Genomic DNA, 27,277 nt, shown 5'->3' with positions numbered 1-27,277 from the left:
TTTTTAACGGATTTTTATGAAATTCCCTTGAAGGGTGGGCCATGAACCTAATCTCCATACTCTACTTTCTACACTCAACTTAACACATTTTAAACTCCACACAACACTCTCCATTCCATACATAACACACCACTCCTCATTCCAAACTCTTCCCTGCACACTCAGCACTCGGTATCCCACTCTCCATTTCTGCTCTGTCACCTTCCTCCACATTCAACTGTCATGGTTGTTGGGCTATAGTTTAAGGTGGCAGAAGTGAAACAAAGGCCAGTATATTCATTGGTTAATTTCCGTAATACCGATTCTTAATCTATTCATGTTGTGTAATGCACCTTACTGTCCTATTCTGTGTTATATGAATCCTTGAAACGTTGCCATTGTTTGCATAAATTACGTAAAGATGGATATTAACCAGCCAAATTCAATAATAAATCGCTAAGAAAGGGGAACTTGGGAACCTTCTTATCCAACGAGAATATGGGCCACAGACTCCAGCCCTGGCAAGAGGGAGGGAAGGCAAGGTGTGTATCCCTGTCAGCTCAGTGAACAGATGGGATGGCAAGTAAGAGCAGTGTGGGAGCACCTGTTGCCAGAAGTTACCTATGAGTGTATTTTTCCCCTCAAGACTTGCCTTGGCACTGACGATTTATCTGTATAATAATTAAATTATCCGTTTCTCCTATCGAGACACATAGCATTTTTCCTGTGTATCTGTCTAATGGGTGTCAAAATGCTCTTGATTAAGGTCCGGGTAGTAGTCATTATCAAATGGCACAAGGCAGAGAAACCAGCTGGATAATTGTAGAAAACTGTTGGTAAGTCAGACAAATGTGTGCAGATGTTGGTGAAGAATTTTCGGGATGATCGCAGAAAATAAGCTCCAGAACATAAAAAGGGAGATGGGCTTGGGCGAAAGACTTCATCAAGTATTATAACTGGCATGGGAAGTAAAACAGACTTAACATTTCAGCGCCAGCAAGAAAATTCAGAGAAGAAATCCCCAAGCAAATTGGAGATGTCTCTGTAGGAAAATTTCACCGTCTCTCTGATCACCGGAGGCCCCTGATCCCCCCTTACGCAACAGAGGCGTAAAATTGCTTTTAAGAATTGTGTCAAGTAAGAAATTGCCCAGTGGTGGCATGTGCTCTATAAGCGACGAGGCTTTCTGGTAACTACCTATCTATCTATTGCCAGACGCCTTAATCCCGTACGGGGTGGCCACAAACAAATCGCCTCCACGTCGCCCTGTCCCCCGCCATTTCACTGCCCTGCTCCCAACTCACATCCCCCTCTCTCATATACCTCTCCACTCCATCCCTCCATCTCATCCTCGGTCTCCTCCTCCCTCTCCCCCCCTCCACCTCACTCACATACACTCCTCTCGTCACTGTCTCACCCTCCATCCTCTCCACATGGCCAAACCACCTCAGTGTGTTCCTCCTAACGCTTCCTATCACATCCACATCCACACCACAACGCACCTTTATATCCTCATTTGTCAGCCTGTCTTTCTATGTGACTCCACAGGCTCCTCTTAAATGACTCATTTCCACTGCTCTCATTCTTGACTTGTGTCCTTCCAACAACGTCCAAGCTTCACTTCCATTCGTTCGAGTTAGTATCACAATACTGACATGTAGTAACTTTTTCACTTCCATGCTTTCTGGTAACCAGGGCAAAAATATACAGGGACTTCCAGAGACTAATGCAGTAGATCTGCTGTTTACATGAAAATCGGAAAAGAAACGTTTTGGTGGGGTTAGAGTATGGTTTATTTCAATCATTACCGTGTGGGAACTTAGTATTTGTAATGGGGAAAGAAAAATTAACTAATACTAATAATCTTAGTTTCTTTGTATTTTTCCCCAGGGCATTAATTCTGAAAAAATACAGGGCTGACACACTCTTGCAGGATAGATTTCCCTGCCACACAGCTTCTTATGTAAATTCATTTTTTCAAGACTGCCAAATTACCATAATGGAGGAATGGACAGGTAATATGCATCACAGGGACTCACTGAGCATCACAAAGCTGGAAGCGCCAGTTAGGGTGAAGTGCACTCTACAGAACAGGAAAATTATTTTACAAAATTTTGGATCTCTTCATCTGAACCAGATAAATTTTAAGGCAAATGAGGCACCTACCTCAGTGCCTCTTCAAAAATGGGACTTCACAGTGTTGTCACGGGATTTTTTCCCCACTTTTCCTGATGCGGAAAAAATTAATGATATCATTCGTACGTACAACCTCATTCCAGAGATGTTTATGCTGTAAGAAATTTTGTTACAAATTTATTTATGTTTGTACAGGTACAGTACCGTATGAGCCATATTGTAAGCGGCGATATTGAGGCTTAAAAAGACGATTCCCTCTTTCCAGGCGCAATTGCTGCACCAGAGGGCTTGAAGTGAGGATGACAGGCATGGACGACCTACATGGTGGATCATTTGTATATATGTTAGGCTGTTTGTGGCAGGTATCACTCGCAGAATTGTCACTTTTTTTTTTTTCCTAATCTTAGCAACTGAAAAGTGAATTTCAAAACACGGATGTCCACTTCCTTATTGCTGCTTCAGTTACTCACGTTTCAGTTAATTGTCTCCATAAACATACTTGTCCCGGGAACTTTACTGTATCTGTTTTGTACTGGCTCTGCCCTTCCTTGAAGTCTCAAGAACTGTTTAAAGAAAATGAGGAGGCCTTCACACTACGAAGTTGATACTGAGAATATATCCTTGCCATTTTACCTTAACCTGGTATTTTATGGTGTATTTTTATGTCTGACGGCTGCACGGCCGTTGTAAACATTTTTTGTTCAACACTGTATACTCCCAGCTCTCCACCTACTATCCATACATACCGCTCTCCAGTCCCCACTTGGCTCTCCGCTTTTCCTCTACGGTCCACATTCTGCCTGCTATTGTCAACTCTTCTCCACATTCTCATCTCCTATACTTCTCTGCATTCCACATTACACTCCCTGCTTTTTACTGTCCTGCACATTCCACTCTCGCATATTCCACCACAATTCCCTTCCACTTCACATCCACCGGTGCACTCCACACTGCACTCAGAGTCAGCTGCCTAACACCAAAAATAACCTTTCCAATAACACGGACGCCTCTCGCTCATCCGCTGTCGCAAAATTCAATTCTGTGAAATATTTTAGGGTGATGTGTGTGTGTGTGTGTGTGTGTGTGTGTGTGTGTGTGTGTGTGTGTGTGTGTGAACCGTTAAGGAATGTCAGTGAAATAACAGTGTGAGCGTGTGTGCGTGTGTGTGTGTGTGTGTGTGTGTGTGTGTGTGTGTGTGTGTGTGTGTGTGTGTGTGTGTGTGTGTGTGTGTGTGTGTGTGTGTGTGTGTGTGTGTGTGTGTGTGTGTGTGTGTGTGTGTGTGTGTGTGCTGACGCTGTGAAACTATGTTTAGCCATACAATATAAAAACTACTCTCTCTCTCTCTCTCTCTCTCTGGTTGCAGCTGGCCAATCGCTTACATCTTACACATTTTCGAAATATGGAGCAGCTATCGACTATTGACAGCTCGATAAGAGGTTCCAGAAAGAAAGGTGTTGTGCAGAGCAAGGGAGGAGAAAAAGGGATGTTAGGTCTGTGGCCTAAAGGCTACTCAGCCGTGAGAACTTGACTATTTTCTTGGGAGTTTATGAACCTCTGTCATAACTGTTCCATACCAGTCCTTGTCACTTGGTTAGGGAACTTATCTGCTGTCTAAAAGGATATGTGTTCGATCGCAGGCTGTGGCAGAGAACAATTACATGATTATACGAGTATTTCGTTAAAACAGCTTTTACTAATCATTCACAGGATATTGATATAATATAATTCCTGCTGTTATCATTACACCTGTCCTTTACGATCAAAGCCAAGCATGCGTTCTGTATGGACGGTAGGTATCTGCTCCGAAGGGGTGACTTGTAACTGGGTGTGGACGCGATGGACGAAGCCTTTGCCTCAGAACACGAACTATCACATCTTGGTCCAAAATTGGGCGCTAGCCGAATCGGCAGAGGTGTCCAACAGTTCTAATTGACCCAAGCTCGAATCCCGGCTCGGGCAGGGAACAGTTTAAGGAACTAAGTCTCATTAAATGCAGATTTTACTGATCTACCAGAATACCAGTCCACATGACGTATAATTATCCCCATTAATACCAATCCACTGATCCTGCGTAGGACAGCCCTAGCATGTATTCAATACGGATGATGGGTGTTAGCGCCAACGTGGTGCTATGTGGAGCTGTATGGTATGTAAGAGGACTACTGGACATTGGAAACGGACCGTGAAGATTATACCCAGAGTCATATATACTCGTATAACAGTATAATAATATTGTGTTGTTTATGTACTGTGGATTCCCTAGCATCTATTCTTTTGTTGGACTGCTTCTTCATATGACACTTTAATATTCTCTTGTACACTGTTTAAACCTTCAATGCAATGACGTCACTTAGTACTATATTCTTACTGCTAACAGACACGTTTTATTCAACTTGGGAAGCATTGGAGAGACTAGCAATGGATTTATTAAACCCCCCTCGTTTGCAGGTCTCTCCCATGTAGAGTAGATTCTTTGACATTTGCAAAAAATGACAATAAACTTCATCATAAGGAAAGAGTCAAAAGATTATATCTGCCAGTGACAGGTAAAATAAAGCGCTAACCTCCTTCTGCAGATATCATTTAGTTCATGAAGGACATTTCAAACTCGGAGATTTTTGAACTACCTGCATTGTAGTGATCCTACCTCTGCGATGGCGATTTTTCGATTTTACTGTTCCTGTCACTGACAGATTTAACCCTCCTCAGTTAGACCTACAGTTTCGTCCACAACTTAGGTACACCTGGGTCTGTCAGACCCAGCTTTTAAAAAATGCTATAGTGTCACACATGTTTTATATAATGAATTCCTGAATATCCTACAATGTATTAGGTCTTATCAGTTACAAAACTATGAGAATAAGTTTTAATTCATTGAACTCCACATATTTTTTTTAATTATGAAAGAAAATGCCAAACTATTTTTTTTCAGTCACCATACACGAAAACAAAGAACATTATCAGCCTTGCACTTGTGTCACAACTTGAGGGATAGAAGACCTTCATTATGGGCATAGTGGATCCCACACGACATAAACTCAACTTGAAAACTCATAGTAAAAAATTCTCCCCCCCTTCTCAGGTACACCTGGCTCTCACAGACCCGACATGCAGTTCTGAATGATATATTGCAAAAACATAGAAAAACACGAAAGTTACTCCCCTACATCCTACATGGGCATAAAAAATTAGGATGCTATTGAGAAGGACAGGGATCTCAGGCATCCATAAGTTACTGAACTATACCACCGGAAAATTGCCCGGGTCTGTTAGACCCAGGTGTACCTGAGGAAGTTTAATGTGTAGAAGAGGTCATTCTAATATACCTTAACAGAAACTGTTGTTCATTTTTTTTTTTACCTGTCCGACTCTGGGCAAAGGCTTCAGGGCCTATTGCTAAGTCCCAGTAGTCCTCTTTGGGGTTGAGTAGTCCTCCTACATCTCCACATGTCACTACTTCTGCGCTAACACCCACCGTCTATATTAAATACATGTTAAGGCTGTCTCATACATGACTGGTGTACTGGTATTAGCAGGGATACTTTTATGACATGTCGACGGGTCACCTGGTAGATAAGAAAAGTCTGCTTTTAAAGAAATTCAAATCCTTAACACTTTCCTGCTCAAGCCGGGATTCGAACCTGGGTCCATTAGGACTGAAGGCTGCCTCTCTACCGATTCTGCCACCGCCTCCCCCAGTTTCTGGCGGCATATGTCACATAAACATTGTCTTGTGTGTTATCAACCCCTAACATATCGATGATGCTTTTAGATTGCATCCATGCTTACACTAGTTATATCCACGTTGCTTGCTGAAGAGTTCTCACTGCAAAGGGACTAGAAGCAGTTTTCATTAACCCTGTCGAATCCCTAGCCTGATAAATCTCCATTCAGACACTCATTTACCATATCCACAGTCTTCTTGGTAAACATCGTCTCGTCCCATCTTCTAAAGCATTCTCTTATAACCTTTTCGTCACTCCATTTACATCCATTCTCTGTAGATGACCGGGCCATCTAAGTACACTTTCTGCACCCTTTTGTCAAACTGCTACCATACTCTACATCTCTACAGAATCACATTATTCCTTATTCTATCGACTCCTCGCACTCCATTCACATCCAATATCCCCATCGTCATTGCTCTTACTGACAATTTTTCATATTCACGCAAGTTGTTATAGTAGGTGTTATAGCCCCTTCATGCAAGCCTCGCATAGTTGCTCTAAACTTTTGACGCTTATCAAGGCCTTCTTAGAACCAGCCACTTTCCTTCCTTGTGAGACTATATATTCGACTTCTATTGCACATTTACATCTCTTTTCTGTCACTGCACCTCTCTACCCACAGCAAAATCACACTTGGGGCCACTCTCTCTCTCTCTCTCTCTCTCTCTCTCTCTCTCTCTCTCTCTCTCAACAGCTAGCACTTTCCTTTATCAACATCTACTTTACAGACACCACATCCCTCAGTAAGAAAGTTGACCAACCAGTTATTCTAAGGGCAGACTATCTGGATTTGCCCTGTGACCTAAATCTTTGAGCAAATGTTCTCAATTCTGAATTACGTCATTTTTTGCCCGATTAAAGACCCGTTCTCCTAGTTAGTTGCAATGCATAAAAACCGTTTCAGCTGATTTTGTCCTGTGATATTATTTGACTTTTCCCTGTGCCCCTGGCCTTTGACTGATGTTTAGGAATAAAACTCCTTTATCCTTACCTTATCTTGAACCCTTTACAGAATATAGTGTAAATCGAAAACACAGTTAAAATTTATCTTGCCATATAATATTAATAATATAGGCCTTTTATTCTCCAAAACAGAAATTCAGAATTGGCCTATGGCTGATTCTCAACCATTCCACCAGGTTTGGCCCAAGTGAGATCACGGTTATTACAGTTCTTTCATTTATTCATAGACACACGGGTCGAAATTTAACATTGCTCTATGACATTGACATTTGTCTGAGTGTTCTTATAATTAACCCCTTCATTCTTGCGTTACTCTCAGCCCTTCCACCAAGTTTGATCTGCACTGAACAATAACTATTCAAACTGATCTTGCTAGGTCATACTTTCACTCGGCTATGGAACCTTGACTACTGACCTGTTCTCCTCAACATCCACAGGTAAACTCCACAGTATTCCTTTTAGCCTCCCACAAGAATCTGTAAAAAATTGAAAAAAATAACTTTGAATTTTCTTGTACACACACACACACACACACACACACACACACACACACACACACACACACACACACAAATCGAGTAAAACATAACACCTGTGGTGAAAGCAGCTGTACCTTCAGCTATGGTCGGTTTGTCACTTTTTTAGACAGATGTGTCCATTCCAGAGAAAGCAGAGGAAGACTTTGAGGAAAGGTCATCGTATCCCGCCTAAGTATGTGTGTGTGTGTGTGTGTGTGATCAAAATATCTCAAAATCAAGGGGACAAATTGTATTCAAATGTTGTGGGCATTATCCAGGGGTATCTAACTTGTCGTTTAATAATTTTGGCGAAGCTGAGGTAATATGCCTCTGATTGCCAGACGATTACTGATACAGTGTTTTTTGACAGGAACGCGAATAGATAGTGAATCGCGGCGGGAAAAATCCTAAGACTTTTTTTCCACTTTTTCTTGATCGACGGCCAAAGAGCAGTCTAGATGAAGTAACTCATCCTTCGGGTGATTTGGCGCATTCTGCTTCGCCCTGTCTGCAAACTGGTCACCCATGTATTCGATTACATACGTCAGACGTCAGACTGGGGAGCAGAATTCTGGACACATATCGAGAAGAGGGCACAAAACGTTGGACACTAAAATGTCATGACCGAATGCAGATGACAGATAAACTTAAATGTATTCGCCTGTTGTGTCACCAGCCAACAGATATATTCAGTAATGTAAATGGCAAAATTGGTTAACGGTTACCTAATGCTGCAAACAATTTAACAATAAAATATGACACGACGCAGTTTGAAAGATTTTCTCTATTGAGAAGAAACTTAAAACACTTGAAAAATCTTCAAAAGGCTGTCAAGATTGGGTTTCAGACAGTGTCTATCGAAAAAATTATGTCCAGTAATTTGTTGTTGCCGGCCATGGCACGAATATTCAACCAGAAATCTCTTATTGCATACGATTTTGGATGATCGTAGCTTCCTCAGCAAAGGCAGTAAGTGTTCTTGTGCAGCCCGTCTCTCTATGCAAGATCATGCAAGATACTCTTAACTCTGAATGAACATAAGTTTCAATACGACGTTGTTTGTCCCCGTTGATGTATTGTCCAAAGCGTAGCTGCCAATATGAGACAACTACACCCAAAATACACATATACTGTTATGAGTACTATGCTGGCTATGGAAATGGCCCGGATAACGGCAAACTCCAAAAACATGAAGAGTACCGTGAATAAAAGAAGACTTTCACTCTTGACTGAACTCGACGCAAACATATGATAAAAGTGTAGGACTTGTAGCTTTTTGACCAAGAAGTGGTAGACGTCTTCACAGCAAACTTCATTTTGTAGGCTCACTGATGACACAGACCTTACTGTCACTGACGTATACTTTGTGTGAGGGTACACCCGCTAACCAAAATTTTGTGAACGATATTCCGCGAGATTACTAAGTTTTTCAGAGGTTAATACTAAACATACAGAGCAGATGATCAGCCATATGTTCCTTTGCCCTTGTTCCCCTTCTATACCTTTCCTTATCCTTCACTAACCATCGCCATCAACCCCTACATTCCTTCCTTCATCAATATTCTCTTCTTTCCTCTCTCTCTCTCTCTCTCTCTCTCTCTCTCTCTCTCTCTCTCTCTCTCTCTCCAAGAAATTTAATATTAATACTTCATGACTTCTCTTGCAGCGTCATCATCATCCTGAGTTTGCTGCGGGACAAAGGCCTCTCCCAACATTCTCTGCTCTGACCTATTGGAAGCGAGTCTGTTCAGTCCATTCTCAAAAAATATCCAAATTTCAGTTTTCGAACATGTTCGTTACCCTGGTTGATCGTCTGTTACCATTTGTTTTTTATTTTTTTGCAAAAAACTAAAAACGAATTGCTGGAATCATTATTATTTTTTCAACTGAAAACCAACCAAAGCGTAGCCAAATTCAATATTCGTTAATTTCCCGATGCCATGGAACAGCATTTATATGACTGTTGGTCAGTGGTACAGATAAGTACAAAACGAGGAAGAAATTTCCTGTTGAACACGTGAAAAACTAGGGGTAGAAGCTTAATTTTCCTTTACAGAACTTGACAAATGATGTGGGTGCATTCCCAGACTGATTCTGTGCATCTTCCCTAACAAAGATGGGTTGCATCAAGTTAGATCAGAGGAGCGGTACCTATAGTAATAACGATATTTGAATGATAAAGGCACATCTGTTGGGCAGAGAGAGAGAGAGAGAGAGAGAGAGAGAGAGAGTGCATTTTTCAGAATGTTAGTGGAAAGTTCATTAATAAATGTTCATAAACTGGAACTGGAATGATGGATGAACAGTCGTAGAAGGTAGAAAAGAAAATTTGCTTGTGGGAATGGAAGTAAAGAGAAAAGTATATACTGAGAAATCTCTGAGTGAAGAAAGTTACGTGACCGGCAGTGATTTTCTAAATGCAGTGTCATGTGTGACGTGAGATGGAATAGAACACGATAAACCACTGTAAAGCGTGACCAAGGATGGGAGAGGTGAGGTGGGTGATGGCAAAGGAAAACAATATATATCTGGTGGTGACGGAAATACAGTAAACTCTTAATTATCCACCATCACAAGATCCAGCCCAGCTCAATATGCGGCACAGCTATCTTGGTTCTATTAAAGCAATATCCGGCGATTATTACGCAACATATGGTGCTGAAACAAGGACTTAACCGGCCATCCAATTCAATATCCGGCATGGAGGGACCTCAACCGGCTCAAAAGTGGTAGCCAACCGACGCCAGGGGAAATTTCGAAACTTGGGAGCCAGTGAAAATGCCCACTATGTGCCAGCCAATCAGAGTCCTTCATGGCTCTGGCTTAACCGGCACGCCAAGATTACCGCCATGCTCTTATTCTCGCCCATAGATGACATGGAGTCAAGACAGGCTTGTGCACTCCCACTCTCCTGACCAAGCTGTTGCCAAACTCTGGCGTTAATGTACTGTATTATATTGCAAAGCTAATGGCCTGACAGTTCTAATGTCCTAGTGCTCTATTGTGATTGTTAAACTACCCCTGTGCTGTACTGTGTACAATACTGTAATGTTTACAAGTGTGAACCTCCCAGTGTTATTTCTCCTCATCGATACCGACACTTGGTGATATTTTATAAATGGAGGACGCCAGTGATCTAGTGTATGGATTTTTTTTTATTATTCATTTGTTTTTCCATCCTCTGTTCTGATTTTTAAAATACAATAATATACTATGTACAGTTCTGTATTACTGCACTGTATCATTACTGTATTGTTTTTACGAGTATACGTCTAGTTTTCACTTTTTACTCATGGTAAAGTTTTTAGAATTGAGGACTGAGACAGACAGAATCACAATATCCGGCTCAAAGCCAAATCTTGCACCGGATATGCAGTATTTGTCATTTCAGTTTAACCAGCAGAGGGCTTGGCTGAATTACAATTGATATAAGGGACACATGGAAAGAAGTAAGGAAGGGCAGGATTGTGCCAGGCGAATATGAAAGAAGGAGGAGGGGAAAAGAAGCAGGAGACAGGAAACGGTTGGAGAAGAACTATTGTAAGAAAAAAAAAAAAAGGTCTAAACGAAAACGCTTGAGAATATAGAATATTCTGTAAATGTACTCGTAGTTGGGGATGAGACTGCGACTTAGATATCTGTATGGCCAGTTATATCTATAAATAATTAACAGTTTCATCCCTTTCCCCTGAAATATCCGTCCTAAACTTAAATAATTTATCTGGTAACTGACGACATTAAAAAGAACAAGACAGCTTAGTAACAAAGGTCACTGCCGAAATTTTGATCATCAAACTAAATACATATAATCACCTGAGGGAAATCATCCAGGTACTCTTACCGTAAAATGGAGACATATTGACACTGCCGAGAGCCTGTTACTCATGTGTTTACTCCCTGTGTCTCCTCTCTTGACTCTACAGTTTCTCCTCATTCTGCAGCGCTACCGGAAGTCAGTAATCTCTGTCTCTCTCTCTCTCACACACACACGCACACACACACACACACACACACACACACACACACACACACACACACACACACACACACGGTGGCTCAACCGGTAGAGAGGTGGCGTGCGGTCCTAACGGACCCAGGTTCAAATCCCGACTGGGGCAGGGAACAGTTTAAGGATTTGAATTTCATTAAAATCAGGCTTTACTGATCTACCAGAAGACCCGCCGACATGTCGTAAAAATACCCCCGCTAATACCAATACACCAGTCCTGGATGAGATAGCCCTAGCATGTATTCAATATGGACGGTGGGTGTTAGCGCCGAAGTGGTGACATGTAGAGGTGTATGGTATGTAGGAGGACTGCTGGGCCTTGATACCAGGCTGTGAAGCCTAAGCCCAGAGTCGGACACATAAAACACACACACACACACACACACACACACACACACACAAGGAAAAACCAAATAATCCTTGTTGTAAGAGTACTGTGTTTCTCCAGGATGAAGAAAGACAAGAGAAGTTTTTTTCTCTCTCTCTACTTTTATTGGCTAAAAAAGACTGTTACGAAAAGAATTAGACTGTAGGTGTATTTGTAAATGTTGGCCTGGCTTTTAATTAATCACTGTTATTCAGGGCTTCCCGCTGTTGTGTCCCAAGGTAAGAAAGGTAAACGTGCAAAGGAAGTGGAATGTAGAATGCTTCAGAGGAGTCAGATGTTTGATGTTGTGAAAGTTTTGATATGAAATATAGACCTGAATATAAACACTAACAGAGGCCTACATGGAGGTGTGTTAGTGCTTGGTGTAACGGATGGAAGTGATGGATGTGTGTGGAGTGCATTGTATGGTTAGGTTTAGAAACGGGAAGAAAACTTCCTCATTGTTAGTGAGGACATCTCGACAAGGGTATAAGCAATATCTTGTCCCATCAGCACCTAAGGCTTTAATACAATAATGCACGATAATTTTAATAAGTGCAATACAAATATTAAAGGGACATAGAGATTGTGCTGTGACTGAAGGCTACATATTTTTAGGGGAACGGTACACAGTTGTCCCAAAAGAAATATCTTAGGTAATATCATAATTATGACATTTAAGATTCTTACATAATGCCTTCAACAACTAAGTTATCCTTTCATGTTACAGTGTCACAAACCTCACCCTGAAATTGTATAACTGAGTGTAGAGACTTGATTGGATGATCTGTCCTGCTGGAGTAGGCAGTATGTCTATCAGCTCGAACTTTGAAGACTATGCTTCAGCCTCCAGTGTATCTCGGATGGCATAAAAACAAGAGGGAAATAACAGCGTAAGTCAGTACGTCCTCGATCGTTAAAACGAGTCAGTATGCTGTTCCAGTGTTAGAACTGTTTTGTGAATACGTGGAGAAAATGACATAGGGGTCGTCACAGTTTCAGGTGCTTCAACGGAGGTGAAAGTCTGACTTGCAAAATACTATCATGAAACCAATTTTAGCTTTCTCTGGCATATGTATGTGCTTATTTCATTTTCTCGGCATGCGCTGACCATGTGGAGGCAACGGAGACTAAGAGACTAACTAGCAGCGTGTATACTGTATAAATAATGTGGGGGGAGGTGGGGAAGGATTTTTTTTTTTTTTCTAAACACTGACGGAGTTAACTTTGGCTGAATAGTTTATGGCTGTTTAATGTAAAAGGTTAACTATGTTACTGATTCCTGTTATTTTAGTTGCTTTTGTAAACTTAATCAGAGAACACGGAATTATTACTGTGTAGGAATGACGCAGGCGTTACCTACAAGCAGAGAAGGTAAAAGGTGCAAACGCACGAAAAACGTTTGCTACGTCCATCATAAGCATACGGGCTGAAAGACCCTCGGTACTCACAAAACCCCGCTACTTTTCTTAGCAGTGGCGAAATCTCGTCGCAAAAAATATCAATTTTTTTTTTTCTTGATCATTCCTCCAAAACAAAAAGGCGAACACGAGCGTGTATTTTTACTACTCCATAACGTATACTGAACTTCCTGTGCTTCAGCTTCAGGAATATAATTCATAAGGCTTGTCACAGAACACTTCCCAGAGGTGTCACTCAGATTTCTGTTTAACCACATTCCCCTCCCCCTCCCCCCCCCTCCAAGGATGATATTTCACGGTGACATCACTTATTTGCCTCTTTTTGTGTGCTAGCTGTAGGGCGTCATTTATAGGCTTCTGTTGTTTACATCATTACATGTGCTAGTTTAGGTCGTCATATAAATGTAAGCCTTCCGATAATAATAATAATAATACATGAACCTTTTGACCGTTCGGTTCAAACAGAGCCAATAGTCACCAACCTACCACATACAATACGTGAACCATTCTCCATAACACGACCACTATTTCTCACAGTCTGACATATATACAACCCCTAGTTATGGCATCAGTGACACTGATTACACCACTGTTGAAGTGCTTTGCCTGAATGCCCCCTTAAATCGCTGACAAGGCTTTGTCTGACCTTTTTGGCTTCTTGCACAAGGTACTTTTACTTCAGATGGACTGGGGTGGTGTGGAGCTTACTAAGGTGTCAGCTTATTAAGGTGTCACTTTTCACTGAATGGAGAAACAATTGCGTCTTTCATCCAGGAAGCAAACCTCTACACCCTTCCCCACGCCTCACTGTGGAGAGGAGCTGTCCGACACAAGAGAACATCAGTTCATTACTCGAGGCAGCCGTGCAGGGCGATTGTTGCCTACAGTTAATGGGTCTGCTTGGCCAAACCGGGCGGGGTTACTCTGCTGCTGCTGCAACTACTACTACTGTTGGTGTTTCCACTAAATTATCTATGTACTGTATTACAGTCCTAGACCTACATTTTGCTCCAGAGCTATAAGTCGATGTTAAAGTATAGAGACTGTTCCATTAAAGATCGTGCACTTCTTCGGATGTAACTGTGTTTTCCCACTTCACAGCTTGCGTGAACAGTGGGACAAGACGCACCCCTTTGCCGTAGGAGGAGGAGGAGTAGAGGAGGAGGAGGTTGTGGTATTGGTTGTGGAGAAAGAAGAGGGTAAATGAGGTTTATAGACAAAGCATTGCCTACCCAAATGGCGTTTCGTTACGGAAATTGGTTTAAAGACAAACTGTGGAAGCTATGCGGAAATTTGCTTTGGCCTCTACGTTTCGAATAGTCACCTGCTGTGTAGCTGGGCCAACTGTTGTGCTTTTTTTTCTAGTTCATCCATTAGCAGTGGAATTATTTTGAACCGTGGTAATATAATTACAAGGTGCTAAATAAATACGGCTTTTAATCATCGCAAGATAAAATATCTGATTGTGCGCACTTCTCAGCTATTAAGATGTACCTCTAAACTGAAACAAGCTTCCAAAACTTCATCAGTAAAGATCATTACTTCGCCGTCCGTGTTGTCTTCTCTCTGGTTTATATATATATATATATATATATATATATATATATATATATATATATATATATATATATATATATAGCCTCAGTGGTAAAGTGTAAGTTTTCGTACACTGGAGAGCGAGGGTTCGCGCCACGCCAGGGTAATAAACTTTGGAAGCGTTCTCCCGGCCATGTACTGCTTTGGCGGACACCAGGGACGCTGTGGTTGAATCAGTGTAGTATACTGTAAAGTATCTTTGCACCCAGTCGGCTTGCGCGGGCCGATTACTCTTGGTTCACAGACTACACACATTCATTCATTCATTCATTGCCAGACGCCATGTATCCCAGACGGGGTGGCCAAGGGCTTAGAGTTAATTGTTTTACAGGGAGGGGCACTAATCCTCCACCAACCCCACTTGACACATATCCAAAACCACCACAACACTACAATCACACTTACGAGCACTTCTCACCCTACATACAATCTCTACCAGACAGCCTAAGCCACTTGGTTGAGATACATGGCTGTATCGTCCTTACATCGGTCGGGATAGGCCGGTCCTGCAGTGGATACTCAAGCGGCTGATGATTGTGATGATGATATACATATATACTCCTTCACTGATGCTCTGTCTCCATGTTTCTAGTGTTACTCGTGCCACTTCCCGGAAAAAGCACAGAATATATATAGGCCACATTCACATTCGCTGACCTTTCTTTATCTTGTTTGCCCTTCTTCTCTTCCTTTTACTGGTACTCTCTCCTGCGTCATGTTCTTTTGCATTTCTTTATCTCCCGTCCCTCTTCGTGTCAGCGTTTCTCAGTATTATTCATATAGTTTGTCCCGTCTGGATTTTTCGCAGACGCCTCTCTCTCTCTCTCTCTCTCTCTCTCTCTCTCTCTCTCTCTCTCTCTCTCTCTCTCAATGCTGTCTATAATTTCATTTTTTAAATTCACCGTTTTCACTGTCTAGTGTGCCCTTTGTTTATACCCGTTACACCCTAGCGTATATCTCTATACCCATTCAACGTTTCCTCACGCATTATAACTACTCTTTGCTAAATTATAAATTAGTAGAAAAAAAAAAACATTAAAATATTCACTATGCTGGAATCTGCAGTGTTTATGGGAAAAATTATTTAAAACTATTCTACGTGGAAAGTCTCTACAACTCGGTGCCCAGCTTTCAGTTCACTGCACTTATTTCCACGGATACGTTCTCTCCCTAGGTGAACAGGGCTAATAAAAGCATCAATTACACCAAGGTTCGTTAGCTGAGGAGACACCCTAACGTTTTATAACTTACTGGTTTACCTCTGTTTATGCTACATTATTATTACCTTTTATTCATTTTTACGCACCCGTCGTCGGTATGAAAGTGGGATGAATAACATAAAAATGAACATGAAAATTTTATGTACAGAATTAAAAAGGAAAGGAAAAGTTCGGAGGGAAACTTTTATCCAGTTTAGCGCGAGAGAATCTCGTACCCATGAAAAGAACATGTAGCGTTAACGAATATTTTTTATCATTTTCAGCCGAGAGCAACTAAACACTTTCCTCCAAGATGGACAACAAATCCAGTACACAGAGACAGGCACACCTGAGCGACCACATCAACCTTCACATCGGAATGACATCAGCAACGACTGTATCACGCTGGACCTCTGTTGAATATGCAAAATGCAGTTCCCGTGCGGCGCGTATCATTTTATGAATAATTGTCATGGCACTCATAATTTGTATACAGTGCCCCCCCTCCCCCCCTTCTCTCTCTCTCTCTCTCTCTCTCTCTATTATATGGAGTCATCAGTCACCTATTCATCACCAAAATCATTACAGGGGGGCAAACGCTGCGGGGCATGTAGGCTCACTCACCCTCAGATTCAGCAAACATGGGTTTCTTCATGCATCACTCCAGGCAACGACTTTTCCTCCACTAACAGTCTCTCGACATAGTGATTAACCTGCTCCAACAATGAGTTCCGTGGCCTTCCCTTTAGTCTCCCTCATCGCGGGTAAACTCTCAAAGATCACCCTGTGGGCAGGGTGAACCTGAGGAAAATGGGCCACACGTCCATGTACCACGAGTCAGTGCTGACGTAATACCGTATGTGGATAACAGGCCTCGACCCAGTCCCACGAAATAGTCGCATTTTAAGTACTATGTCGTAACAGCGATATCCGATGACTGCAAGGCACTTTGTACCAAAGGAGTTAATTCACTGTTTCACGTCACTGTTTGTAATCCACGTCTCACAGTCATGGAGTAAGATAGAAAGCACCTACACCTTGGATATGCGTAGTTTCTTTCATCTACACAAATAATAGCGACGTCTAATACCCAAGCAGAAATGAAAACTAGACCAAGCTTCATGAGACAATAATTCGTATATCTGTGAATGCGGGTCCAGGTTGTGGTCTTTAGGTTGTAAAGTATTTCGTCATGGTAATGCTGGGTGCTGCCAAAACTTTGAGGGCAACAGTTGCTGGTACTATTAGCTTTTTCACATCAGGGAGTTCGAAGTATTAAACCCAGATTCTTACTCGTACTTTTCCAGTCCCTTTGGAGATTACAGGTTAGTGTAGTAAGTCATCATAATGTTGGACACCTCTCTGAAACAGTGTTGTGGAACTACTCTGTGCAACTATTCGCTAGGGCAGAGGAAGCGGACTGTAAGGATCGGTAAATGAACTCTTTCTGTACCATTCCCTAATATATTTCATTATTTTAAACAGACTGTTATATTTATCGTAAGAGAACCTCATAGTAGAGGAGTTAATGTAGGTCATATCTAACACCTTCAGCTTCAGGAGTCTCAGTTACGATGAATAAAAATAATTCGAAGGCAGCATGAACGTAGAAGGCAGGTGCCTGGGGGTAAGGGAAGTACAGATATGTAATAGACAGCGGGGAAGTGTATCTAATTATATGAAGGGTGATGGATGGTAGACAGGTAAAACCTGTAGTCAGGAAAGGATCTGATTGTTGAAAAATTGGTAAAAGTATTAATAAGAATAATCACGAAAAACTAGGTCTCAATAGTCTAAAAAGACACAAGATCTTCATTTTCAGAGTCCCATAGTTGTTGGTGTTCTTCAAATTAAGAGTTACATAGTTTTCTTTAAAGGAAATGATAAATTAAACAGAAGAAAATACGACAGAAAATCCTGATGAATGGTTATTTGTGTGGTGCAGGTGGATGTGAATGGCTCTGGTGATGAGGGAACGCTTCGGGATTTTACAGAATAACTCGCTAATGAACCCGTGTGGCGGCTTCTACCGGGTTTACTTCCTTTGTATACCTCAGCAACACAATTTCATTAAAACCTCCCAGAGAATGTACAATATCTGCCAACATCAATCCCACATTTGCTGAGTACTGAGCTGGGCCTCAATACATACCTCACTGGCGGATTTTCCTGCATATGAGCACAATGATGGAACCTTGCTCTGAATAGGGACAGACTAAGAACAGGAGAACAGCTCAACTGTCTGATGACGAAATAAAGTGTGTGTGTGTGTGTGTGTGTGTGTGTGTGTGTGTGTGTGTGTGTGTGTGTGTGTGTGTGTGTGTGTGTGTGTGTGTGTGTTACCCCCAGCCTCCCTTATACTCGTACAGACAGCTCTAAATCTTCCTATCCCTCCCCAGCTTCTCTTTCACATCTTTTATACCCTAACGGTGTTTAATTATTTTTTTCCAACCACATCCATTACTTCCATCCCAACTGTATATACCTGTGCTCTTTTAATAACCCCGCCTACCCCCCCACACACACTGTGCCGGCGTTAAATTTAAGCTAATATTCTGCAGCTGTCGGCCATTGGTTTGAAATTACTCATGAGAGTGAAACTTTGTTATTTTATACACTTTTGAAAGAATCGCATTTATTTGATGTCTAGCTATTCCTTCCTTAGTATAACCATGATATCCTGTGAATTTAAAACATGAAATATCTATCTATCTATATCTATATCTATATCTATCTATCTATCTATCTATCTATCCAATCCTACAATGCTCCATGAGGAGCGTAAGAGCCCGGGGCTAGGCAGTTGGTCCCGACATTTAAGATGAGAGTGACCAGCCTCACTCATCCCTGAGTGGCATTACATGAGAAATCAACCCCAACCATCCCTTGGATATAAACCTTCACAGACTCAATCCGATTGGAGCGCAAAAATTACCCACTAAACCAACAGGCGCCAAAATTTGGTTATATGGTTACCACCCAGCGTAGTAAATGGTTTTCTGGTGCACAGGAAACCATTTGGCTTGTCACTCAGTGTAGAGTCACCCACAGGCTGAAGGAAATGGAAAGAATGAAGGAAAGACAGAAGAGGGAGTGTAAAGTCACCAGTAGGCAGAAGGACAAGGAAAGAATGAAGGAAAGGAAGACAGAAGAGGATGGAAGGAAAGAAGGATGGAGAAAGGGCAGACACCCGAGAGCAGCACTAAATCGAGTGAGTGGATGGTGAGCGCCATCTATCTATCTATCCATCTATCTATCTATCTATCTATCTATCTATCTATCTATCTATCTATATATATATATATATATATATATATATATATATATATATATATATATATATATATATATATATATATATATATATATACTGTATATTTCAAGAAACTCATTTATAATCTTTCGTGGCAAGTCACTAACATCGTTAGTTTTTCAACCAAACCTAGATATCAACAACCAGATTTCAACCACGTAAAACATGACATGGTGTTGGCAAAAGTACCTGAATTGCTTTCAAAACTGCTGACACCAAAAATGCCCAGATTAGGTATGGATCAGGTTAGCTGTTTATTTAAGTTTTATTAAAATTTCATTTTTCTATTCTTAACGTGTCTGAAGGATAAAGCAAATGATAAGTAATGACAAAATTCTTCAGGTAGTGTCTTGCGAGTACTGGAAAATACCGTGATCGACTATAGTATTGAATGTATGGAAAACACATCAAGAACCATTGAGGAAAAAAATAAATAGCGTGCACCAGAAATTATCTTGATGTACAGACGTAAAAACTTACCTTTTATTTGGAGTGCCTGGCATATTTCGTTGCTTGACGGTCTTAAGAATGATTGTCGAACTAATAGTTGCAGTAACCAAATCAAGCTTTGACGGAACTAGCTACTGTACGCCAGCCTACGCATGCACTGCTATGTGCCTTGCATAATGACACTGTCTCAATGATAATGCCTCTGCCACACACTGCCTGTGTCTTTATAAAAAGAATGAGTAGCTTAATTTCCAAACACTACAGACAATGACGGAATGGGAAGCTGAGAAAAGTATAAAAGCTTTAAACTGTTATCATCCCCAGGAACGACATTTTGCATTATAATCCAGCGTTTCTGATGTGATAACATACAAACCAGACTTGCATCACCTTTGAAGCATAGCAACAGCTCCGCCACAGCACTGCATAAGGTATACAGCCTCAGGTGCAATATTTGTGGCTATTTAACGACAACAAAGCTGTAGTGTGTGAGTCTCTTTAATTCCGTGTGTTACGAGGGTCAGGGTGAGTGTAGTAGTGGCCGTGTTGGATATGAGGTCAATAGCAAGAAATACAGCACAGCGTATATTAAACGCTTTGCTTTTAATTCTGATGGTTCTGGATGAGCGGTTCCAGGAATTTGTGAAAGGGTGTTTGGGGTTTGGTATCGGTCGACAAAGCCACCCTTCTTTAGGGAGATCTGAGGGCATCCTTCCCGAGAAACATTTTTAAAAATCTACCTTTGAAATATTTAGGCTAAAAACGATGGGTCGAAAATGGATAAATGGTACCTCTTTTGCTATTATAAATGTTTTTGGTTTTATGATTAGTTGCATTCATGAAGCAATATGGATCAACATGAGATGAAAATACGTCAGGACTACGTCCACTCTCTTGATTTCAGATTAGGTTGAAGACCAATATTCTTAAGGCACGTTTTCTTGAGTACTTCTCATCGATACGATACTGGTTAAGTTTTATGTTCCTATGGACGAACATAAGGCTTGCTAAAGGGTGGGGTGTAGAGGCATAAACTGTTTCATAAAAAAGTGATTTTCATAATTCAGCATTTAGCTTACGTTCGGTATTTACGCTATTATCCACGACAGGGAACTCATAAACAATGTTCATTTAGTTATATTGCCCCTTTAGATCCCATTACGGCAAAACATAAAACAATTATTTTTTCGGGGGGGGGGGGAGGAGGGAGGTAGCAAAAGCTACGTTATGGCTAGGAAGCAACCCAACATCATCTCTGGCCATGATCCCATGACTTTAGTGTCATCACCTGAACAGGGTACTCTGATGAAAGCTACTTGCATTATGAATCAAACCACTGCTTCTTTATCCCTCTTGACTGGCTTCACGTAATGAACACCAGATTCTTCTGTGGTACACCCAAAACGAATCTCTTCACTTATATTCTTGCCTATAGAACTTTATAGCAATTTTACTAATTGCACTAAAAGAAGAAATTCCTAATTAGCACTGAATACAACTTATGTATGGATGACAACTGCAAAATAAATCTGAGTTAACTGTTAGTGGCAAAATTTATTAGGCGACAGACTGAAGGTTTGGTAGTGTGTTCGAAACCTTTTCTTACCCTGCAGTTTTGAACGTTCAAAATCATTTTCTGAAAGTGGCGAATCCCATGGTCACATGTAAAGTGATTTGTTTATATACCAGTGACTTCTTCATAAGTTAATAATTATATATATTATGCCTATAAAGCATTGCTTTCTGATACCTGTAATCGAATCCCTACTGTCTTCCCATACCCATCCAGCCAACCACCAATACTTTCTTGTCCCATCAAGAGCGTAACGATTTGGGGATATACTATTCATTCCATACATTTAATGTAAGAATGACCTGCCCCGAATCCCTGAGTGGCATTATATGGGCACTGACCCCAATGAACCCTTGGATGTGAACCTAGGAGCCACATTCAGTTGGTATGGCTTAACTCATTTAAACATTAGGTGTAAAACTGGTTCCATAGTTCCCATCTATCGTAGTAAATGGATTCTTGTGTACAAGAAACCGTTTGGTTTGCGACTTACTGTAGGGTCACCCGAAGGTAATTCTGCATCAACCCCTCTCCATCCACCTTCATATCCGTGAACATAAAGTACCAGTACAATATTTTCTGCTCACATTTTGGCGTTATTGTGCCAAGTGTCTTCAGGAAACATGTCACATGCCGCATTGGACAAAAATGCAAGTAATGATTCAATAAACGTCGTTCTTGAAAATTTCTCCTCTAGGGTGCTTTTGTATAAAGTCTGTGAAAGTGTCATTTAACCTTGAGACAAATGAGCCTACATTTGTCCAGTGTGACAGACACTCAGTAGTACTGCTAAATTATGATGAATGTAGGTCTATGCTCCTGGTATGACGACATGTTGCCTACAAACTGGATGACCTGCACCATGATTAATGTTTCTTTGTTTCTTTGTTCCCTCCTTCTTTCTTAAGTCTGTTTCCCAGGAAGCCAAATCAGTGATACTATTTCACACATTTTGAAGATGTGTACTGAGACAACACCGTTGTGTTAGTGCCATGATAACAATGATTAGTACACTATTCATATCTGTAAATGCACACCAAATGCCTACCCCCGCTCCCCCAGACTTACATATTGTGTTTCCTGTTGCATACGCTAAGTTGTAATATGACACGATCCATTTCCATAACACATTTAGTATCCCGGTAAACTGACAGAGCGATTCTCTGGAACACATAGAACAAGCTTTAGTATTCAGCTTCCATGCAGCGATTACTGTAGCGTAATTCATAGCCTCAAATATACATTACAAACAATAACTGAATTTCGTTAAATATACATTACAAACAAAAACTAAATTTCGTTACTGAGCTCTGTCTTCAAAAATAGACCTATAGTACCATCTAAAAGGACATGACTCCGCAGCTGCAGTTTAAGGAGAAGCTGTACATAAATAATGAAAATTGTATCAATCCTGTGAAGCATGATGATATTTTTGGCAACTCCCTCTAACCCGTTGTGCGAGTTAAGCCTGTGTGTGTGTGTGTGTGTGTGTGTGTGTGTGTGTGTGTGTGTGTGTGTGTGTGTGTGTGTGTGTGTGTGTGTGTGTGTGTGTGTGTGTGTGTGTGTGTGCTCATCTTACACTGTCTGGGAATCCCCTCCAGCAATAGGTATACCCTACTCCTGCTTCTATAAGGTTGCTCTGTCCTGAGAGGCGAGTCTCAGACAAGGCTACTGTGTCAATTTAGTATCTTTTCAGTTCATGGGCAATAAGAGCAGTTCTATGGTTTAGTTTTGTGTCGTGGTCAGTATCAAGCGAGGTTCGTATATTCCAGGTAGCAAGAATCAGAGGGATTATTTTGGATTTTCGGCCACATTGTGGGATGCCTTGACAGACATGGTTATCTGCCCAGGTGATGCAGAGCAGCAAATATATAGGTTATCTTTTCCAAACCCTTCCCTGTCAGGGGTTGGGCATCCGTTTCCGGCTAATTAGTTGCAATGGATGCTGGATTCCAGGTGACCACCAGGAACTAGAACGCGTGACTAAAGTTCTCGTTAACAACGGCTACACTAGCCTAAGGCCTGCGTCCCATATTCATGTTCATCTTCGAGAACGGCCCAGATCACCACGATCTTACCCACGAGGCATGATCTGGTGAAATGCCGCGATCATAACTGAAACGGTAAACCTAAACGGCCATTTCATGACACAGTCACGTAGTGCTAAGAAAGAAGACATTGCTACGACATCCCATGACACCTAACGGAAACGTCACGTTATCCTGACGACACACTACGATCATCCCTCACTTAAAAAATAACGGTCATTTTGACTCCACGTCACGCCAAGACATCGCCACGTAGCGTGTCGTAAGTTGTCGTGGCGTGTCTTAGGTATAACTTTGCCTTTCGTAGGTATAACTTCGTGTGTCGTAGCGGGTCTTCGGGATCCGATCTCCAAGTTATTGCTACGACACGTCGTCACATCTAACAACAAGCTACGACAACCTACGACAAGCTAAGACACGCTAAGTCACAGCTAAGACAAATGACATTACCGTCACGACATGTCACGTTCTCCTCCATATCGGCGCACACGCCGACAATTTTTGAATATTCCAAAAATTGTCATAGCGCACCAAGAAGCGCGAAGAATGACCAAGTTCTCCACGTCAGCGCTACGTCAGCGCTAAGTAACGCCACGTTGCTCATGACGACATGCGGCGACACACGAAGACATGAAGATCGTGGCGTGTCGTGGGAAAGTTCCTGACAGTAGGACATAGGCTTAACACCGATGTATCAGACGTAATTAAGAGTCACATGGACAAATGATATACTCACCAAGACACCACTACACCCATAACCAGCGAACACATCAAGATATACTACAGAAACCATATGTATACAGACTACAGGACGGATGAAAAGATCATCAAGGACATTGTGTACAGAAATGTACGCCTTACAGACCGGGAACAACACATTTACCTCATCATCTACTACAAAACAAAGAAAACATCCCACCTTCTGCTTCGTAACCGACCCTCCGTGACCAAGACGCCCCTTCAGGTGGACCATGTCATTTACCGGCGTAACTGCAACAGCGAGGAGTGAGGACCTCACTCACACATTGGAATGACACGGACCAGACTATCGAGGCGCCTCACCTGTCAACTACAGAATGGAGCCATCAAAAACCACTACTCCACCTACATAACTCCCGCCTGACACGGCAAGACATGGATAAGAATGCCAAGATAACTGACAGTGAACAAGACCCTCCCCGTCTCTTGTTTCTAGAGGCAATCAACATTATCACAAAACAACCTACAATAAACACAAAATTCGATGATTTCCAAAACCAACAGTCAACAAAAAAACACACAAACTCAGCCAACGAAGCAGTCAATGTGCGATCAGCTTAGCGGAGCAGCTCCGCCCACCTGTCTCCACCTGATCCACCTGAATCGTATATAAGAATCCACAGATGACAGAACCATCAGTTCCAGCCTGAAAATGGAACAAGATAGTTCCGAAACGTCGCTGCCCTCTGGGGAACTCCTGAAGAAACTCCAAGAAGAATATATACTCGTGTGTATATATATATATATATATATATATATATATATATATATATATATAGAGAGAGAGAGAGAGAGAGAGAGAGAGAGAGAGAGAGAGAGAGACACGACAAATAAGCTAAACGAATGGCAATTTGGAGATTATGCAGACTGAGGAGACAGATAGACAGCAATGTAGCTAAGGTTAATGTTATCTGTCGAAATCGGGCGAGAATTTGAGGTAGAAGGGGTACTTATTACAAAATGTAAGTCAGTCCAGCACCACAACTGTGTCCTCTTCTCACGATGAGAACGAGTAATTTGTTTGATTAGCATAATCTTACCCTCAGCTAACGGTAAGTGCCAAACTCAACCCATTCCTGGAAGTTTTCTGTTGGGTAAATTTGGCGTCCTTAAACATGCAGATTTGACGGTAATTGCTGCAAGGACAAAGTAATATCTAAATGTGAAGGAGAAAATTTTGATAAGAAGAGTAGAATCTGTAAATCAAGGTAAAATCTAGACTGAAAGGGTAGAATCTGAAATGCAGGGTTATATCTAGAATGGAGGGGTATAATCTGAAATGCAGGGATGCAGTGGTATAACCCGTAATGCAGGATTAAATCTAGAATGCAGGGGTATAATTTGGAATGCAGGGTTAAATCTAAAAGGCAGGCGTAGATTATGGAGTGTAGGATTAAGCCTGGATGTCAGGGAAAGAATTTAGAATGCAGAATTTAAGAGGAGTCAGAAAGTGTTCTTGGCTGGAAATCTTTAGACAAAAAATGATCCATAGGAATATATGACACGCTACAGAATGGGTAATGAGCATATAGTGACTGGATGGGAGGTAGATAAATGGAGGATGTAGAGAGAAGGAAAAGAGAGGTATGTGTAGAGAAGAGGAAGAAGGTGAAATGGCTAGTAAGAGAGAGTAAGAAAAGAGTGGATGAATAGTTTGGAAGAAATCTGAGTGAAAAATGAAGGGAATGTAAGAAACTGTTTTAGACAGAGGTCAAGAAGGTAAGACAGGGCAACAAGGGATGCGTACAGAAGAGAGAGAGAGAGAGACAGACAGACAGACAGACATACAGAGAGAGAGAGAGAGAGAGAGAGAGAGAGAGAGAGACTATGTTGGTGTGGGAGGGAGAATAAGTTAGGAGGTTTAGGGAACACTTAAAAAAAAAAAAATGTAGAAAAAGGAGGATGAAAACAGGGCAACCATAAGTGGTTGGGGGAATGTCCTGGAAAATAAAAAAGGCAAGTAGGGAGGAGAGATAAGAAGAACGGAAGCATCTGAAGCAATGAATAAAGTAAAACTGAGAGAAGTCCCTGGCATTGATGAAGTGTGGAGTGAAATGTTGAAATAATGAAGAAAGCTAAAATGGAAAAGGTCTCTGGCACTGATGAAGTTTATGGAGAAATGCTGAAATACTGGGGAGAGTTAGTGATTGAATGGATATGCAGAAACGCAGATTGGCGTACGAGGAAGGTATGATCGCAGAAGACTAGAAATCAGGTATTAGCTCTTCCTCATGCAATGGAAATCTAAGAAGAAGTGTGTGGCAATCGTAGAGATATTTGTCTTTGCAGTGATACAGGGCAGAATTCTTATTGACAGAATAAGAACAACAACCGAGTAATTGTTTTTTTTTTTTTTTTTTTACAATAAAAGAACAGGAAGGAAAATCCAAAGAATTAAAAAAAAAAAATGTTGCTTTTATAGGGAGGGAAGCGGCTGCATAGTTCAGGTATTCGTTCCATAATGTTTACTGGAAAAATGTCTAGACTGAGAATGGATAGAAAGAAAGCATATGGCAAGATGGGAAGACAAAGGAATTTGGAAGATATTAAAAACATTTTGAATAGATGAAAATTTGTTGCATGTTGTGCAGAGTTGGCTCTGTATCAGGTCTTTAGGAAGGCAGTGGGTATGGATAGTGAACAGGGAGCTTTGCTTTAAGTATTAGACTGAAGAAGAAGTGGGTCATATCTGGTGGTCGTTCATTCTGTGTATGGATGAAGTTATAAATGAATCATTTAGTAGGGCAGTGGATGCTGGAGATACTCTAGCAAGAGAGGGTAGGATGTGGAAACCTCCTGTACTGTTGTTTGCTGTCGACACTGTGCAGTTAAACAGGGATTAATGTGAGCTGCAAGGCTTTGTGAATGACTCTGGGAGTGAATGTAGGAAACAGAATGTAAAAATGAATTTAGATAAGAGTAAAGAAATGAATTCAAAACATGCACAGTGAAACTGGATGATAAGAAAATGAAGAATATGTGAGCGCTTTCAAGTACATGCGTAGTGTGATGAAAAAAAATTGAAGTTTAGAACAAGAAGTGCTTTGAAAGGGTACAGTGGATTAGCAGGGTTGCTGGTTCATTGAAAGCAGTAATAGGGAATAAGGATATAAGCATGGAAGTAAAATGGTCGCTGCATGACGTACTGTGATCCCAAATCTGACCTATAGAGGTGAAGCTTGGAACCTGTTGGAAGGACACAAGTTAAGAGTGAAACC

This window comes from Coenobita brevimanus, chromosome 45 (assembly GCF_032717465.1).
Source record: "Coenobita brevimanus isolate Jiangsu-jjx chromosome 45, ASM3271746v2, whole genome shotgun sequence".
NCBI lineage: Eukaryota > Metazoa > Arthropoda > Malacostraca > Decapoda > Coenobitidae > Coenobita > Coenobita brevimanus.
This window is presented reverse-complemented; position numbering follows the sequence as displayed.